Source organism: Armigeres subalbatus, chromosome 3, assembly GCF_024139115.2.
Source record: "Armigeres subalbatus isolate Guangzhou_Male chromosome 3, GZ_Asu_2, whole genome shotgun sequence".
Classification (NCBI taxonomy): domain Eukaryota; kingdom Metazoa; phylum Arthropoda; class Insecta; order Diptera; family Culicidae; genus Armigeres; species Armigeres subalbatus.
In genome coordinates this window covers 169,936,842-169,947,198 of record NC_085141.1, presented here as the reverse complement: position 1 = coordinate 169,947,198, position 10,357 = coordinate 169,936,842, and the positions used below count along the sequence as shown (strand labels likewise).

Here is a 10,357-nt window from a genome sequence, read left to right as displayed (position 1 = left end):
GGTTTGGGTGGTTTGGTTGGTTTGGGTGGAATGATGGTGTAGTTTGGGCATATGGGTGATTTGAACATAACGTTCGTTTTCATACACCTCCTTATTTCCATATTATGCGGCTTTTTTTTTCATTTATATTTATGTGAATTGTTGGTTTCATTTTCACAAATGTATTGTGTATCCGGAATAAATTTATACCGCTTTTCCTACCGAAGTTGGATTTTTCTCCAGATACAGGCAACTTTCCCAACTTCGGAAGTAGTGCGCTGGATTCCCCTGAAGATGCGCTAAACAACGCATCCATTAGTTTGGCAGATAAAACTTCGGAAGAAAGTTCGGTTCGGAAGTCCGGACTTCCGAATTCTAAGTTGGTGCTACGCCGACAATACTTGTACAATTATTACACAAGGGATGCAAAATCAATGTATGACATACAACTATGTAGTATTATTGAACTTTAATATTACATTGGTGAAAAACACTACGTGGGAATCAGGAAAGTTGGAAACATATCGAATTTTAATCCATATGTATTTTTCAAAACGCGCCGTTGCGCTAATCATTGTATTTACTATCGCTAATCATGGTACTACCGCACGATCGCATATTTGTAACATATGCATTTTTTCCTTTCTCGTACAACAAAGTTGTACCGAAAGGCTATATGATTGCTAAAAAACTTGATAGAAGGCCCGGAGACCCTTAGTGTTATATACCGATCGACTCAGCTCGACAAACTGAGGTGACGTCTGTTTTTTTTTGTGTATGTGTGTGTGTATGTGTACAAATTTTGTAGGCACACTTTTAAGAACTTAGAATTATCCGATTTACTCGCAACAAGTTGCATTCGACGGGGAATTGTTTGCTATTGGAAATGGGCCCGATCATTGCTTTTCGGAATTGGGTTGTTTAGGGGTATATATGTTTTTACATATTCTGAATCTGCATAAAAAACTGAGCCTAACCCCAATTTTTCAGAATTTTTGGAGCCCCGGAACTATTTTTAATTTGTATTTTAAATTTATATGGGACTACAAATTTGTTCTTATGCTGCATGGGCCAACTGTCATTCTATGAATGTTAGTGTCATTCTATCGATTAAAATGGCTTATTGTTTGCTGTATAAAAATGTTAATAAAAGGTTTACAAACAAAATAAAAATATGTCGGAGATCAGAAAAGCATGCTCTTTATATTAAACTGCAAAAAACTCGATATTTTTCTGAGCTAAACAACCCAATTATTGAAAAAACATTGTTTTTCCCCAAAGGTCCCCCTTGAAAATTCAAAGAACAATTTTTTTTGAATGGTGGCAAGGCAAAAATATTAAAAATGATCGAAAAAATGTGATCTATTCCCCCAAAGAGCTTTTTTGACCTTTCTAATGTGATTTTTTCAATATATTTTATAATGCACGAGAAAGGCATCATCACTGCTAGGTGGATTAATCTGGTTTTTTTTATTCAAATAGTTTGTTATATAAGGCTCACTCGTTGAAAAAACAGCTTCACAGGGCCGATAATCTAATATTACATGCTAAGAAAATTATTTTGAGCTTTTTAGTGGAATGTCTTCACGAGACACTAGACCAGGAACTAATAACCGGGACGTGTGAGTCCCGAAGAACCGATTAAAAATTCGTGCAACCCAGATGAGCTCACGAGACCAGCACCGCCAGAGGCGCTAGTGTATTTTACTCATATTTTGGTAAACTTATTTGAAAGTGTTTCGGGAAGTGTAGACTTTTTTGCTGTGAGTTTTGACATGAGTTTCTTAACCTCAACAGTGTTTATGTTTTTATTAATATACGCGGCCTAATTTATTTCAATCTCGTTTTTCTTTAATTTGTTATTTATAAATACCTAGTTCTCACAAAACATGTTCTGCAAAGCCGTATTTTTACAACTGTAACCGAAAAGTGGTAAGTGAATAACACATATTCTCGCCGCCTTAAATCTCGTTCAGAACTGTGCTTTTCTGCTACCTTTGTCCACCAGAATTCGTGGTAAAAATGCTCGTACAGCAAACATTCCTCAACGCCATGTAGGCCACCGAACGGGTCCCTTGAAATGCAGAGTTCCTTCAACGCCCACTTTTCTGTCAACTATTCAGAAACAACACTCCTGCTGTGAAAGCGGGTCACATGCTCAACATCTACCTCTTGGACTGTTGCAGGAGTGTTTACTCCAGAAAAGCACTCCGAATTTAGTGCACTGTCTTCTCTACGGTTGCCAGTGATGAAGCTTCTAATTATGTATAGCTGTAAATTAATTTATAATGATGCTGGATACTGTCCTGGAGGTGAGTAGTTTCGTAGCATTTCAAAAATGTGATTCAGTGCCAATCATTTGAGAAACAGTGAAATTATTCACTTGTCATAAGACGAGTTTGTACCTTCCCATTGAATTCCACCACTTGACGGTACCTTGACAGATACGTGTTTCGACCCCAACAGGAAGGTCGTCTTCAGTGTCTCGTACTTGACTCTACTTGTGTACGAGACACTGAAGACGACCTTACAGTTGAGGTCGAAATGCGTATCCGTATCCGTCAAGGTACAATCAAGTGGAGGAATTAAATGGGAAGGTACAAACTCGTCTTATGACAAGTGAAGACATTCCACTAAAAAGCTCAAAATAATTTTCTTAACAGTGAAATTATTGTATTTTTTTGTTTTCAGCTCAATTTTACTCATGAATTGGAGGAGAAACATACATAATAATGGAGCACAGAGTTCTAAGTTTGGAAGCATGTTTGGTCGCATTTCCAGATTTGAATATCTGATAAGCAATCGACTATCACCTAGCACCGTCTCATCGAGCATGTATGCGATCTGCTCCATTTACACCTCGGAGGTGATTATACGCTTCTAACTTCTGCAATGGCTTCCTGTGCTATCTCGTATTCGCCAATGTGAAGCAGGAATTGCTGGTGAAGATAGTGGAGACGATGCTGTGAAGGTGGTGCTGGAGTTGGCGAACCTGGCCTCGTCGACGATTTTGCAGTTGATTTAATGAGGGACTGATTTTCGCTAAAAATGGGAGATATTATGCTGCATCCAGGATAAGGGAAAGTATGCTGCAGTGTAAAAATGTTATTTGGTGGGAGCTTTGCATAAAACGCATAAAATAAAAAAAAAACATTCGTTTTTTAGGGTGATTTTTGTTTTCAATTCCACGGAAAATATTTTTTAATGTCTGCAAAAAACTAAAATTATCTCGAGAAGTTATTCCAAATTTTCACTGAAATTCACTAGGAATTTTACCGGAAATCTTTTAAAAAGTAAAAGGAAGAATATTTTTGGATTTTATCGGATGATTGATTATTAATCGAGAAATTATACGAAATTTCTTCGGAATTACCTACGAAAGTATAAGGGGAAGGCCTTTTGAAAATGTGAACATTTGGTTTACGTGGTCCCGTTGGAATCCCGAAAGTGTTCTCAAAAGAATTCAGGAATCCCGCAGGTTTCGCCGTCGGAATCCCGAAGGGTTTGCTGTTGAATCTCGAAGGGTTTGCCGTCGGAATCCCGACAGAATTCCCATCGGAATCCCGAAAGTATTCCCGTCCGAATCCGAAATACGAGACACTGAAGACGGCCGTCTTGTTGAGGTCAAAAAACGTATCTGTCAAACGTACAATCAATCGTACAATAAATCTCTGCACGAGGTGGCCTTATCGGGATGCAAATTACTGGCATATAAACTTATTTAATAAATTTTCTTTCTGTATTTTCGTTAATACTTTTTTCACAACTCACAACAACAATTTAAATTCCTTCTATTAAGGAAATAGGTTTGCCATTTTTTTTTCAGTATAATATCAAACCAAAATATTTGATAAGTTTTTCTGTTTTCAGTTTGTTAATATATGGAGGAGGACCAACGCGCACTGGGAGTTTTCGAAAGGAAAATGCTGCGTACCATCTATGGTGGGGTGAAAATACAACGCCTGTTGTAGATAGCATTTTAACTGTTTCAAATTTCATTTCCTATACATACTCCCATACATTTTATAACTCAACTAAAGATGCCCTAACATTACTAAAGATGCCGTTACTAAAGAAGCCCTAAAGAAATAGGTCTATTCAATTTTAAAAACGAATTCAGATTGCTTCCTAAGTATATTTTAAAACGAAAGATTTTATACATACGTAGTTCCCTGTAGTTCCACTGGCCAAGTGGTGAAATGATGGTCGCCTGAGAGTTTAGCCGGTTGCGGTAAGATCTGTCGCATGGCGTGTGTTTGGGGGAATCTTAATAGAGCTTGATTGCGTCTATTCTCCTAGTTCGAACATCGCATGCGTAGCACACAGTGCCTAAATACGGAAAAAGTCTGATGGTGTTATTTTCTAAAGTAACTATTTTCAATGCATTATATACAGAGACATAAACTAGAGTTTAACGCTAACACAGAAAGACAAATTATAAACTGAGAATCAGAATCGTTCAATAACAGACAAAAATCAAGGACAAAACTACATATTTTCTTTTTTGGTACTCAACTTAATACTATTTAGGCATTTCGAAATATCGTACTAAGGATGATTGGCTTCGGTTGTTTGGGAAAAAAACGACGAGTTCTTTTTGCATAAAAAAAACAAATCGACAATCAGAATTACATCGTATTACACTCAACCCTCTTTTTACGTCACTTATTGGGGGGACGTAAACCGAATGTGACGTAAAAAGAAATTTTGTTAAATTTCTTGTATTTTCCTTAATTTATTGATCGTGAGGATACTTTCAAACACATTCACTTGCGTCTTACATGAGGTATTGTAAGATCTCTCCAAATCCAGGAGATGTTATAAGATCTCCAAATTGTCCTGGAGTTTGAATCAAATGGTCTACCGAATCAACCAAAGCCTTCAGGAAGTCCCCAGCCGTGATATCAACTCAATTATGTCCTCCGAGGATTTGTCTTTCACTTGCGTATCAAAACAAGACACATGAGGTGTTGTAAGATCTCCAAATTGTCCAGAAGTTTGAATCAAATGGTCTACTGAATCAACCAAGGCTTCTACGATGTCCAGAGCCGTGGTGTTCACCCAATTGCTGGATTAGTTGATTGATTGGTGGTTGGTTACTTATTTGGTTGATTGGTTGCTTTACTTGATTGATTGGTTGTGGTTATTTAGTTGATTGGTTGCTTGATTGGTTGGTCGTTTCGTTAATTGGTAAGTTGTTAAGTTGATTGGTTAATTAGTTGGTTGGTTGCTTGATTGGTTGGTTGGTTGCTTGATTGGTTGGTTGGTTGCTTGATTGCTTGGTTGATTGCTACTTGATTTGTTAGTTGGTAGTATGGTTGATTGGTTGGTTGCTTAACAGGTTGATTGATTGGTTAGTAAGCTGGTTAGTTGATTAGTTGTTATGTTGGCTGCATGGTTGATTGATTAATAAGTTGATTGCTAGATTCGTTGGTTAGTTGATTGGTTGGTTATTTAGTTGATTGGTTGTGTGATTGGTTATTGGTTGGTTGCTTGATTGGTTGATTAGCTGGTTGGTTGCTTGATTGCTTGGTTGATTGGTAGCTTGCTTGAATTGTTGGTTGATTGATTGTTGGTTGGTTGCTTTACTGGTTGATTGGTTAGTCAGCTGGTTAGTTGATTAGTTGTTTGGTTGGTTGCTTGGTTGATTGGTTAATAAGTTGATTGGTAGCTTGCTTGAATGGTTAGTTGATTGATTGGTTAGTTATTTGGTTGATGGGTTGGTTGGTTGCTGCTTGATTTGTTGGTCGGTATAATGGTTGATTGGTTGGTTGCTTAATTGTTGGTTGATTGATTGATTGGTTGGTAATTTGGTTGCTTGGTTGATTGGCTCGTCGGCTGGTTAGTTGATATGTTGTTTTGTGGGTTGCTTGGTTGGTTGATTAGTTGAGTCGTTGCTTGAATGATTGGTAGCTTGCTTGAATGGCTGATTGCTGGATTATCCAATCAAGCAACCAATCAACTAAATAACCAACCAAGCAACCAACAAGCAATGAAGCAACCAGCCAACTATCAACGAACCAACTAATCAACAGTTCTACCAACTAACAAATCAAGCAACAACCAACCAATCAATCAATCAACTAATCAACCAATCAAGAAACCAAAAACCAACTAATCAACCAATCAGCCGAATAACCAACCAATTAAGCTACCAACCAACTAATCCAGCTATCAGCCATTCAAGCAAGCTACCAATCAATCAAGCAACGAATCAACTAATCAACCAACCAAGCAACCAACAAAACAACATATCAACTAACCAGCCGACCAGCCAACCAACCAGTAAAGCAACCAATCAATCAAATTACCAAACAATCAATCAATCAACCAACAATGAAGCAACCAACCAATCAATCATTCTACCAACTAACAAATCAAGCAGCAACCAACCAACCCTGTCCAGCAGATTTCCTGCAGCGCTACGACGTCGAAGTTGCGGGGATGTAATTCATCGTAGATTATCCTGTCGCAACCTGCGAAACCTAGCGACTTGCAGTTCCATGTTCCAAGCTTCCAATCGTGATCCTTTATTCTTCGCCTAGGTCGTTGCCGATTGTATCGAGTCGTATTATCTTCTATGTCGTTCGTAATAGTTGTTTTTAAAGGCGGCTTATTGAGCCTGCGCAAAACTCCTGTCTCGTCGGAGGGCCGTCGTGTCAGGGGTGTTTAGCGTCCCACCTAACACCAGGACTTGGGCCTGTGCGCTTTGAGCGGCACACGGTCGCTTTGGCGGAGCCTACTTGCGGATACACGCAGCTTTTTATAGAGGTTAAACAGGGTCTACTGTCAAACCCCACCACATCCTAGGCAGACGCCACAACTCGCAGATGGCCTGGGGAGGGATCGTCAAGCCCTTGGACAAAGTCCCTACTGCCCCCGACCAACCAACCCATCAACCAAATAACTAACCAATCAATCAACTAACCAATCAAGCAATCTAGCAATCAACTTATTAACCAATCAACCAAGCAACCAACAAAACAACCAATCAACTAACCAACAAGCAACCATCCAATCAACCAGTCAACCAACCAACCAACAATGAAGTAACCAACCAACAATCAAGCAACCAACCAATCAACCATACTACCAACTAACAAATCAAGCAGCAACCAACCAATCAAGTAAGCTACCAATCCACCAAGCAATCAAACAACTAACCAACCAACCAACTAATCAACCACCAAGCAACCAACAAAACAACATGTCAACTATCCAGCCGACCAACCAATCAAGCAACCAATGAATCAACTAGTCAAGCAACCAGTCAACCAAATTAATAACCAATCAAGCAATCAACCAACCAATCAACCATTCTACCAACTAACGAATCAAGCATCAATCAATCAAATAATCAACCTTTAAAGCAAGCTACCAATCATCCAAGCAATCATTCAACCTATCAAGCAACCAACAAAACAACATATGAACTAACGAGCCGACCAAACAATCAATCAACCAGTCAAGCAACCAATCAACCAAATTACCAACCAATCAAGGAATCAATAAAAAAAGCAACCAACCAATCAACCATTCTTCCAACTAACAAATCAAGCAGCAACCAACTAACCAAATAACTAACGAATCAATCAACTAACTAATCAAACAACCAACCATTCAAGCAAGCTACCAATCAACTTATTAACCAATCAACCAAGCAGCCAACAAAACAACTAATCAACTAACCAGCCGACTAACCAATCAAGCAACCAACCAATCAACCAGTCAAGCAACCAACCAACAATCAAGCAACCAACAATTCAAGCAAGCTACCAATCATCCAAGCAATCAAACAACCAACCAGCTAATCAACCAATCAAGCAACCAACCAATCACCAATCAAACAACCAATCAACTAAATAACCAACCAATCCAGCAATTAACTTACCAAGCAGCCAACAAAACAACTAATCAATTAACCAGCCTACTAATCAATCAATCAACCTGTCAAGCAACCAACCAATCAATCATACCATACTACTAACTAACAAATCAAGCAGCAGCCAACCAAATAATCAACCAACCAATCAAGTAACCAACCAGTCAAACAAGCTACCAATCTACCAAGCAATCAAGCAACCAACCAACTAATCAACCAATCAACCTGTCAAGCAACCAACCAATCATCCAAGCAATCATTCAACCAATCAAGCAACCAACAAAACAACATATGAACTAACGAGCCGACCAAACAATCAATCAACCAGTCAAGCAACCAATCAACCAAATTACCAACCAATCAAGGAATCAATAAAAAAAGCAACCAACCAATCAACCATTCTTCCAACTAACAAATCAAGCAGCAACCAACTAACCAAATAACCAACGAATCAATCAACTAACTAATCAAACAACCAACCATTCAAGCAAGCTACCAATCAACTTATTAACCAATCAACCAAGCAGCCAACAAAACAACTAATCAACTAACCAGCCGACTAACCAATCAAGCAACCAACCAATCAACCAGTCAAGCAAGCAACCAACAATTCAAGCAAGCTACCAATCAACCAAGCAATCAAACAACCAACCAGCTAATCAACCAATCAAGCAATCAACCAATCACCAATCAAGCAACCAATCAACCAAATAACCAATCCAGCAATCAACTTACCAAGCAGCCAACAAAACAACTAATCTACTAACCAATCAATCAACCTGTCAAGCAACCAACCAATCAACCAACCAACTAACAAATCAAGCCAACTAACAACCAAATAATCAACCAAGCAATCAAGCAACCAACCAACCAACCAATCAAGCAACCAATCAACTAAACAACTTATCAATTAACGAGACTACCAACCAATCAAGCAACCAATCAACTAAATAACCACAACCAATCAATCAAGTAAAGCAACCAATCAACCAAATAAGTAACCAACCATCAATCAATTACCTAATCCAGCAACTAACCAATCAAGCAAGATACCAATCAAACAACAAACTAATCAACCAATCAATTAACAAGCTAATCAACCAAATAAAGCAACCAACCAATCAACCATTCAAGCATCCAACAAAACAACTAATCAACTAACCAGCCGACTAACCAATCAAGCAACCAACCAACAATCAAGCAACCAACAATTCAAGCAAGCTACCAATCATCCAAGCAATCAAACAACCAACCAGCTAATCAACCAATCAAGCAACCAACCAATCACCAATCAAACAACCAATCAACTAAATAACCAACCAATCCAGCAATTAACTTACCAAGCAGCCAACAAAACAACTAATCAACTAACCAGCCTACTAACCAATCAATCAACCTGTCAAGAAACCAACCAATCAATCATACCATACTACCAACTAACAAATCAAGCAGCAGCCAACCAAATAATCAACCAACCAATCAAGTAACCAACCAGTCAAACAAGCTACGAATCTACCAAGCAATCAAGCAACCAACCAACTAGTCAACCAATCAACCTGTCAAGCAACCAACCAATCAACCATACTTCCAACTAACAAATCAAGCAGCAATCAACCAAATAATCAACCAAGCAATCAAGCAACCAACCAACCAATCAAGCAACCAACCAACTAATTACCCATCAACTAAACAACTTATCAATTAAGTTGACGACCAACCAATCAAGCAACCAATCAACTAAATAACCACAACCAATCAATCAAGTAAAGCAACCAATCAACCAAATAAGTAACCAACCATCAATCAATTAACTAATCCAGCAACCAACCAATCAAGCAAGCTACCAATCAAACAACAAACTAATCAACCAAATCAAGCAACAAGCTAATCAACCAAATGAGCAACCAACCAATCAACCATTGAAGCATCCAACAAAACAACTAATCAACTAACCAGCCGACCAACCAATCAATCAATCAGTCAAGCAACCAATCAACCAAATAACCTACCAGGATCTCGGAAGGATTCCCTGGATAAGCCAGGAAGGATAGATAGGCAAAATAGGAAATATTCCGCGCAGAATCTCTGAAGGATTCCCTGCAGAATCTCGGAAGGATGGACTGCAGAATCTCCGCAGGATTTCCTCCCGAATCTCGGAAGGATTTTCAGCAGAATCTCGGAAGGTTTCCTTGCAGTTTTGGAAGGATTCCATGAGAATCCCGGAAGGATACGCTGTAGAATCTCGGAAGGATTCCCTGCGGGATCCCTTATGGAAAATCGGAAGGACTCCCTGCGGAATCCCAGAATGATTCTTCGCGGAATCTCAGTAAGGCTCCCTGCGGAATTCCAGACGGATTTGCTGCGTGATTCCGGAACTCCAGAAGGATTCCCTTCGGATTTCGAAAATAATTCCCGAAAGCATTCTCTTCGGAATCCCGAAAAGAAATTGAAAATTATAAAGAAATAAGTCAGTTCAATTCTATAGACCAATTTAGA

At 38.8% G+C, this 10,357-nt stretch overlaps 1 long non-coding RNA gene across 2 annotated transcripts; it reads left to right on the top strand.

The window, feature by feature from the left end:
- Positions 1-1,739: 1,739 nt before the first annotated feature.
- Positions 1,740-4,454, top strand: LOC134219815 (uncharacterized). Of its 2 annotated transcripts, XR_009981671.1 has the most exons (4): positions 1,740-1,911; positions 1,988-2,291; positions 2,671-3,063; positions 3,850-4,454. It is a non-coding gene; the product is annotated as an uncharacterized LOC134219815 (long non-coding RNA). The 2 variants fall into 2 exon arrangements; XR_009981670.1 differs by having other exon boundaries at positions 1,744-1,911; positions 2,671-4,454.
- The last annotated feature ends 5,903 nt before the right edge of the window (positions 4,455-10,357 follow it).